We start from the raw sequence: 9,925 nt of genomic DNA on the forward strand, positions 1-9,925 counted from the left end.
CAGTGCAGGTCCTGGAGCCCCGGCCGGATGTGCTCCCTTCTTGGGAGCCCTAACAACAGCTGGGCCGCAGCATTCTGCACTAGCTGCAGCTTTCGGGATCGGCACAAAGGCAGCCCCATGTAGAGAGCATTGCAGTAGTCCAACCTCGAGGTGACCGTGGCATGGATCACTGTTGCTAGATCGTCACGTTCCAGGAAGGGGGCCAACTGCCTTGCCCGCCTAAGGTGAAAAAATGCGGACTTGGCAGTGGCTGCTATCTGAGCCTCCATCGTTAAGGAGGGCTCCAATAGTACCCCCAGGCTTTTGACCTTGTCCGCCGCTAAGCGGCGCACCCTCAAAAGCTGGTAGGGGGATTTCCCTCCCTGGGCCCCGACGACCCAAGCAAAGGACCTCTGTCTTCACTGGATTTAGCCTCAGCCGGCTCAGTCTGAGCCACCCAGCCACTTCCTGTAATGCCCGGTCTAGATTTTCTGGGGCGGAGACTGGTCGGCCGTCCATAAGTAGATATAATATATATCTACTTTTTAATATAATATCTATTAGTAGATATCTAGTAAATATCTAGTAGTAGATATAATATCTACTTTTTAAGGTTTTGTGCAATTTCAGCTGGTCTTAACAAAAAGGTATTACGTGGATTTTATTCTTGTTTGAGATTTTGCAAGGGCCAGTGTGGCTGATTGCAACTTGTCCCCTATTCTTGCGCACACATTGCATTGAAGAGGGCTATCTCTCTTCCATGGAACTGTATTATTTCCATTGACCCAGATCATCTTTTGGATTGCAGAGGCAGGCAAACTTCAGTTATTTTCACTGACTATTCTTAGAACTCTGTGGTATATTAGGAAGAGGGTACAGGCTTTGACAAATAGTATTCAGGGCTCATTCCAGTCTTGTACACACTTTTAGGTCAATAATTTATCAATTTCTACATGTGACTGATCTTATGTCATGACTGCTCTGGCAATTCCTTCCTTCTAACTGCTTGAATTTGCAATCTGGTATGCTATTAATTTGCTAGACTACCTGCAAACGCTATCATAATTTATTCTGTAAAAAAATGTTGTACACCCTGCTCACTTACTTTGGGGGTGGCCAGCAGTGTGTCTTGAGTAACCTTCCTTTTTCCTCAGCAAGTGCATTGGCTGCAGTATAAAAATTCACCTGTATCCAAGCTCATTCATTCACTAGACAGTGACTGCTGTCTGGTCTTTCTCCTGAGTTTTTACTGCTCAACAATGACTGTGCCTCTTCTGAATTAATAGCATCCATTAATCATAAAGTGATGCTTCTTTGCTGCATCACAGCCTACTATTCAAATGATGCTTTTCTGGCTATGGTATTGTCCTGCAGTTGGAGGGCATTCCTAGGGCAGTTAGATTGCCCAGGACCCTACTTATACTTTAGACAGTAGACAGTTCTTGCAGCAAAAAAAGAGAAGAGATTGGATTTATACCCTGCCCTCCACTCAGAGTAGTTTACAATTGCCTTCTCTTCCTCTCCTCAGTCTCTACAACAGACACCCTGTGAGATAGGTGGGGCTGAGGAGCTCTCAGAAAACAGTTCTTGAGAGAAGAACTCTGTCAGAACTGTGGCTGACTCAAGATCACACCAGCAGCTGTATGTGGAAGAGTGGGAAATCATGCCTGGTTCTCCCAGATTAGACCCTGTGTACTTAATGAATACACCAAATTGGTTTAAAGATGATCACATGCCAGTTACTGGATTAGAATCAAATTTTTGTTTTCAGCATTAGCCACAACAAACTGGACAGAATAGATATCTTCTACTGAATCAGTGTAAACTGTTTTGCTGAGCTATTGAGTAAAGTTCTAAGTACAAGACTATGTTCTGGTTGTGTTACTTTCAAGGCAAATCCACTTTACAGTGCTTCCAAATACAGGTTGTTTCAGGGTACTATTAGCTATGCTCAGTCAACACACCTCAGTGATTCAAACCACAGGTTTTTTTTCAGGTTTTGAAGTTCCTTTTTGCTAGCCCCAAATGGCTAACTGAACACTGGCCTCAGCACAGGTGTCACATATTTCATGTAAAGGTCTGTCATATACATTTGTGTGCAGTTTTGTGCAATTCCTATGCTGGTTCACACAGTCCCAGGTTACCACTTTCTTTCCCAGTGCAGCTAAGAGCATGGGGACATGCTGTCTACATATGCCCATGAGCTAAAATGGGAAATCTTCACACACAGCTGTCTTGAACCTCTGCAAAAAAAGGGGGGGGGGCTTTGCCAGAAAGAAGGTGTTTCACTCATATCAATATGCCTTTGGGCATCTAGTTCACAGGTAGACTAGTATCTCTTAATTTCTAAACATTTCCTTCATTTACACCCATTTCTTCCCAATGGGGGCCCAGTGTCTTGCAGCATTCTCTGTCCTCACTTCTCTGTCCTCACAACAACACTATGAGGTAGGTTAGGCTGAGAGTGTGCATCTGGCCCATCAAACTTCTACAGCAGAGTTGAGTGGGGGTCTCCCATATCTCACCCACTCTAACCACTGCACCATACTGGCAGTGGATAAAAACAGGATGATACTAACGCTACTAATCTGAATAATAATAATAATAATAACAACAGGAAATTAGTGGATAATCCGCAGTTACTGCACGTGTTTAGAAGAGACAGAAGTCATCAGCTGTGGTTGAAAAGGACTGGAAGCTGGGAGGAGGGGAGGAGAGGAGAGATTCTAAGCAAACAAACAAATCAACCGGATGAGCAGACCCATTGATAAATTGCAGCAGGGGAGATGTGAGAAAGGGTTAGGGACATCTCTCTTTCTCAGCTTTGCCTGGGTGAAACGAGAGAGGGCCAATTACATACTACCAACCAAGTATCGATTGAGCCAGGGCCGCTGCATATTGAATTTCAGGCCGCATCCTACCCGGTTTGTGGCTTTTTGATTCTCCTTCGCCTCCCCTTCCCTCTTCAGAGAAGCACGTGGATGGCAGCCAGATGAGGCGGCGCAGGCCTATCGATCAATCTGCTCACTTCTCTCCCTCATTCTAGTCTCCATGGCAACTGTGGCTGCTGCTGTTTACCTGGCCCCATTTATTCTCCTCAGCAGTCTCCTCCACTCCCCCAGTTACAATTACCTTGGCATGATATTGGCAAAGTGCTCAGCAGATGTGAAAGATGAGTTTTCATAGCCTGCGGGGGGAGAGGATTATATAGGCACTATTTTAGCTACTTATGTGTGGGTGGTGGAGGTTATGTCTTGGATTCTAAACTTGGGTCTGGCAAGGCTAGGCTGCGGCAAAAACAACTATAGGAGACTTGAGCAGCAAATTCTTCACTGCATTTTAGCCCACTGTTGTACCTGCTGCTCAGCACCTCTTAGGCCACATAGGGAATCCAATATTTTTACTTTGTACATTAGAAAGCTTTCTATATTTTCTCTAATAGGCCAAGGTCAAATACAAGATACAGGGATCAAGGAACCATTAGTCTTGAACAATCCCTGCTGTGACTAGGGTCTAAAAGGCCAAGGCAAGCAATGGAAACCCCAACTCTGCCAAGAGACTGCTAGCGTGTATTCCTTCCAACATGTGTCCACAACTGCAACATCAGAGCTATTACAAAATAGCAGCTCAGATGGCAAATATGCTACAACAGTCTGGTTGGTTTAATTTATGAACAGAGATTGTTTGGGTTGGATCTTGATTAAATTTTTGGCTGTACACCCCTAAAAAAAAGTCTTGAACAATAAGGCTTTTCTTATAAGTGGAGGAAGACAAAAGACTCATGTCTTCAATATCAGAACCATGATTTGCCTGTAAACTGGATGTAACTAGGAAGAGGGAGTGACTTTGGCATGGAACCAGCATAATGTTTCCATGGGTAGAATATTTCCACCCTCAGAGTATGACTTTCTCCTCTCTTCCCCTCCCCCCCCCCACCCAGCCTGAAATGCTGCTCTTGCCAGCAACAGAAACAGGCTGCTGTGGGAGCGGGAAAGCAAGAAAGTTGCATTGCACAAGTCTAAATTGTTCCACCCACAGAAATGTAGCTCTGGATCCAAGCCTTTGGTACTAAATTCCCATAGGAAACACAGAGCAGCACATGGGACAACTGGAAGCAAGAAAAAGGAAATTCCAGTTTTAATGTTTTTTTGGGGGAAACAAAATAGCCAAAAGACACTGAGAGACCAATAAATTACGACAAATCCTAGTTATTACCCCATGTCTCTATAAGCAGATCCTTTGGCTGCCCTAATTCTGTTTTAGTCATAGCTACTTCTTGTGGGTCACATCCAAGAGACCTTGGTCAGTGAACTCTCCCCCCATCCCATTAGTTGAGAATTAGCTTGGAAGTCTCTGGGTTGCTTTGTTCTGAATCATACAAAAATACTACATTATGTTCTTCTGTGCCATCAGTAAGGTTACAGCTCTGCATGTTTTGCATGCAGAAGTCTCTGGCCTCTCCAGTAAAAGGGTTTCAGGAAGCAGGTGTTGGGAAAGATCTTTTTATGCCTGAGATCCTGGAAGGATGCTTTTAGTCAGAATTGACTGGCTAGATGGGCCAGTAGGGATGCCAGCCTTCAGGTGGGACTGGGGGATCCCCTGGAATTACAGTTCATCTTGAGACTGCAGAGATCAGTTCTCCCGGAGAAATTGGATTCTTTGAAGGATGGACTCTATAGCCTTGTGCTCCAATTGCTCCATTGCTTGCCTCTGCAAGGCAGCCTTGAACTTCCTTGGTGGTTTCCCATCCAAGTGCTAACCATGCCCGATCATACTTGGCTCTTGAGATCTGACAAGATCAGGCCAATGGGCCATTCAGGCCAAGGTACACATGTCCATTGTGTGTAAATCACAGCCAATTTATGGTGATGTGACTCCACAGGATTTTCAAGGCAAGTGAGCAGAGGTGGTTTGCCATTGCCTTCTCTCCAATGTCTTCCTTGGTGATCTCCCATCCAAGTACTGACCCTGCTTAACTTCTGAGATCTGATGAGATCAGGCCATATGATATACCATTCCATATCCTCAGGCATCTCCTAACCTTTGCTAAACAGGCTTGCCCCTCATTTAATTCAGTCATCCCATCCAAGAAATTCAATCGTCCCTCCTTCTGCATAGCCCATCATGGCCCTGTCCTTCCTTATGACCATTTTTGGCCTTCTCCCACCTTACGTTTATGCAGGGCTTTTCTTGCAGCAGGAACTCCTTTACATATTAGGCTACACCTCTCTGATGTAGCCAATTCTCCCAAGAGCTTACAGTAGGCCCTGTAAGCTCTTGGAGGATTGGCTACATCAGGGGGGTGTAGCTTAATAAGGAAAGGAATTCCTGCTACAAAAAAGCCCTGCCTTTATGAAAATCCAAACCAACTAATAATCAGGATTCTGACTTTCCCACAATCAAAATAAGAATTTTGCTAGGGTTCCAAAAATGCCACCAATAGGATTTGGTCCCATTAGTCCCATTAGTAAATGCCCCAAAAGAAAATAGGATAAAAATAGCATCACAGCAAGGGATAAATTAAATTCAGTCTGATCCCCAAGGATTGCTCCTCCACCACTGAAATCACTGGCCCTCCCTGCTTCACCTAAGCCTTTCCCCTTGCCATTTTGGAACTCTTTCAGCCTCATTAATCAGGCAATATATGAACCCTTCTGCCCTGCTTCTCTAAGCCTCTCACTCTTCCTATTTCCTTCGCTGAAGCGCTGCTCAGAGAATCTGTATCTTCTTCTCTTCTACCCGACTCCCTGTGTGTGGGGGGATACTGTGCTCATAACAACCCTGACTTTTTGGACCAGCCTGAGGCAGAAATTACCAACATAACTGGGATAATTTCCATGAGGAATCTTCTGATTTGCTTGTTGCTGCTAGTTTCATATATGCTAGTGTGATTGTTGTCTGCCATTATTTGCATTTTAGTAATCCCCCAAATTTAGTATTTTACATTGCTCTTTCAATCTACCTCAGTTTCCTGCTCTTTGTTCTGTTAATTTTGTATGTTTCCTAATGCTGAAAAATCAAGAATTGGCTCCCTCACAGTCTGCTATTCCAAGCCCCTCCCTGAAGTATTTTTTATGTTTGTGCTGATTTCAAGCACAGACAAAAGATCCCTTGACTCAGAAATCTAGGAGTGCATGTGGGAACATAGTTGTACATGTGTACTCTGACCGTAATATCTGGGCACTGTTGGCTTTAAACATGCTGTTTAATTTTCCCATAGCATCTTCGCGGATGGCCTCCTGCATCCTTCTGTGGTTGTCTATGGGCTTCTCCATCACTTAGTGACTACAGCCATGAGATGGTAACTTGCTTGTGAAAATGAGCCCTCACAGATAGAATTTGTGTATGCATCACCATGAATTCAATTTTGTTCAACAGAACTAGTTCATACATTCAATTGAGAGTAGTCAAATGATATGATATAATGCCACGTGCTGTGAAATTATTGGACGTCAGAGTTTGTGTGTGTGTGTGTTAGTGAGAGAGAGTGATTTTCTTTCCCAGCAGGAGGTTGGGCTAGATAATTTCCATCCTCTTATTCTATGGTTACACTCCATTACATGTTTAATCTCATTCACTTATATATGGACGAACAGGGTTCTTTGTGCCTACGCAATCTGGGAATATCACAACTGTGCATTTAAACACAAAATTTCCCCAGCATTTTTATGTTTCCTTTCCTGTTGTACTAATTGTGCTCAGTTTGCAGCCTTCATTTCTGCAGCAAATGTACAGTAGTTACCCAGTTTTTGCAGGCTTACCCCTACACATTGGTTGTAGGGGTAACCCATTTACTGATCACTCAGAAATGTGCTGCCTGGAATGTGGCTGCTTGATTTTTATACTCTGTGCTTGTGACATCAACAGTGTTGAGAAAAACAATTCTCTGCCTCTTTATCCAATGTTTATCCCCATGTCTTTAAAATTATAAATTATAGGGGTGACTTTTCCCACAGGACAGCACTCAAGCACAGAAGCCAAACAAATAGGAGAAAAAAAGCTGGAAAAGATTGCCTTCCTTCCTCTTTTCCTCCCACCAACGCTAAACATGGTCCTTGTTTATCTCTCTTTTCCTCCTTTAAAGGTCTAGTTCTTTAGCTGTATCTGTGGAGTCTTCTGCTTAGAGGGTACATTTTTAGATTCCCACAATGCATTCTCCCTAGAGGAATATGCAGCTGGTAAAGCCCAGCTTCCTCCTCTAGGAACTCTTGGGGATGCTACAGTTCTCATATTGCACAGGATAGGGTTTCCACTAGATGAATTTTGACTGGTCTGACCAGTTTCTCCTATTTAATGCCCTATTGCTTAGGGTAAGTAATGCTGAACAGAAAGAAGCTAGCTATTTAAAAACCCATTGGACAAGCCAGCCAATGTAGGTTTTACATCCATGGTACAGATATAGGAAATGCAAATAAAATAAAATAAAATAAAAAATTGGGAGGGAAATAGTAATCATTTATGAAAATAGCTGCAGATGTGTCTGAGCAGCTGGTTCCTGGGTGGAACAGCACAGAACATCAGCCAGTTTGCTTTTCTTCCCTGCAGTCTGCCAGGATGCACCTTCAATTCTGGAGTCTTTGTGTGCAATTTTCTTTTCCAGAATGCTTTGGTTAGGTAGCCACCCCCTCCCCAAACCACTTCTGGGTCGGGGGTATGCATGTGTGGGAGAGAATGGGGTTCCTGCTGGGCTCCCCAGACAGGGAAATGTGTGTCTCTCCTCACACAACGCAGGCTGCAATTTCCGGCAGACATTTGAGGTCCCCGACATCTGCATAATGTGCACCGGTCTCCTAGCAACGGGGAACAGCTGTCTGACATTTCCAAGATTAAACTGTAACTATACACGGCCATTGCCAGGGAGCTGGGGGATAGAAAGGCCCCTCCTGGCTCTTTCCAAGCCATTTATGTTTTACTCATTTCCCGCTCTGAGGAAGCAGGCTTGAGATTGTGTAGTGGGGCCACTGCTGCTGCTGCTGAGAAGGCAGATTCTGTACATTCTCTTTTTTTTTTTGTTTTAGAGGGGATTTGGGGAAGGGAAGGCCTAACAGAGAGCCAGACATAGCACCAATAAGCTTCACGCACAGATCCTTTCTCTAAAATAGCACAAGAATAAAAATCCCAGATGGTTCAGTTTTTGATCCCCCCAAAACCTCATTTAGTTAATACAGAGTTTGGCGGGGGGCATAGAAATGGAGGTTTGGTTTTCTCCTGTTTCTGTGCAGTGGCAACACAATGAAAATGAAAAGATCCTTTGAAAAAAGTGAAGAGAAATGCAATGGCATATTGATTCTCAACAAATGTAGTTGTAAATAAATCATCTAGCATGGGACAAATCTCCTGATCAGGCATATATAGGAACATGCATGAAGCTGCCTCATACTGAAGCAGACTGTTGGTCCATCAAAATTTGTATTGTTGTCTCAGACAGGCAGCAGCCTTCCAGGGTCTTATGCAGAGGACTTTCACATCACCTACAACTTGATCCTTTTAACTGGAGATGCCAGAGAATGGAACTTGAGACTTTCTGCATGTCATGTAGATGCTCTATCACTGACCCACAACTCTGCCCCCGCCAAAAAAAAAAATCCTAACTGAGAGAGACATGGTTTCATAACCATGAACATCAAGCCTGATCCAGCACACTCAAGAAAGTACTTTAGTAAGGATATCAGCATTCTGTAACCAGCCTGTTGTGGTTACCATCATGATATTGTAAAGGGACTTTTCCTTGTCCTTTCTTTATATACTTAGAGTTGAATGGTGAAGTCTAACCTGTGAGTCTGACATCAAAATCTTTTAGTTCTTTTGCTTTAGTTAGTGTAGGGTACAGGTGTATGAGCTTAGATGTACAGAGCTGCCTTATATCAAGTGAGAAAATATGCACATCTATCTCAGCATTGCCTTTGCCTGGCTACAGTTCTCTGGGTCTTAACTAGAGAGAGGTGAGTCTCAGTATTTGTTACTCACTGGACTAAAGATGCTCAGGATTAAACCTGAGGTCCTCCAGATGCAAGGCTTGCTCTCTACAACTGCACCACAGCCCCTCCCCCATGATCTAAGTGACAGTAGATCTATAAGGGAAGGGACTGAGGCTTTAGACAAATGACTGAGTCTCAGGGGCAAAATACTGGTTGTATGAAGGTCCGTAATTTCCCCCTCCCTGGATATTTTAAAAAAAGAATAGCACTTGCAGGAGGCTGCAGTCTTGAATGGAGGATTGCTGGTGGGAGAAGGGTGGAGAAGAGAGAAGTGATTTTCCAATTCATAGATGGGAAATATCTGGAGATTATAGGGTGCAGCCCGGGGAGGGAAGAGTTTAGGGTGGAGGGACTTCAGTGGGGTATAATGCTGTATAATGCCATAGAGTCCATCTTCTAAAGCAGCCATTTCCTCCAGGGGATGTGATCTCTGTTGTCTGGAGATCAGTTGTAATTCTGGGAGATCTCTAGCCCTCTCCCGGAGGATGGCAACCCTAAGCTAACGTAGGTGGGAAGCAACTTGGGGGTCTGGTAGTTTTGGGTAGAGTAGTGGTTAAGGGTTAAGTAATCCTTCCTCTGCAAACTTCTACTCAAGATTCAGCATCTCATAGGGGCTCTTTCTTGAAGAAACCCATTACTCTGTTGGGGAAAAAAAGGCTCCGATAACTATATATCATGCAATCTGACCCTCTGTTTCTTGTCTATGAAATGAGAGTATGAAATGTTCTGACCATGTCAAATGATGTTAGTGCAAGTAAACCAAACCTTCTAATACTTTGGAGAATTCATAGAATCATAGAATTAGAAGGGGCCATCAAAGCTATCTAGTCCAACTGCCTACTCAATGCAGAATCAACCTAGAATCATAGAGTTGGAGGGAACCTTCAGGGTCATCTAGTCCAACCCCCTGCACAATGCAGGAAACTCACAAATACCTTCCCCCCTATTCACAGGATCCGCTCCTTCAC

The sequence above is a fragment of the Heteronotia binoei genome, chromosome 21 (assembly GCF_032191835.1).
Source record: "Heteronotia binoei isolate CCM8104 ecotype False Entrance Well chromosome 21, APGP_CSIRO_Hbin_v1, whole genome shotgun sequence".
Lineage (NCBI taxonomy): Eukaryota > Metazoa > Chordata > Lepidosauria > Squamata > Gekkonidae > Heteronotia > Heteronotia binoei.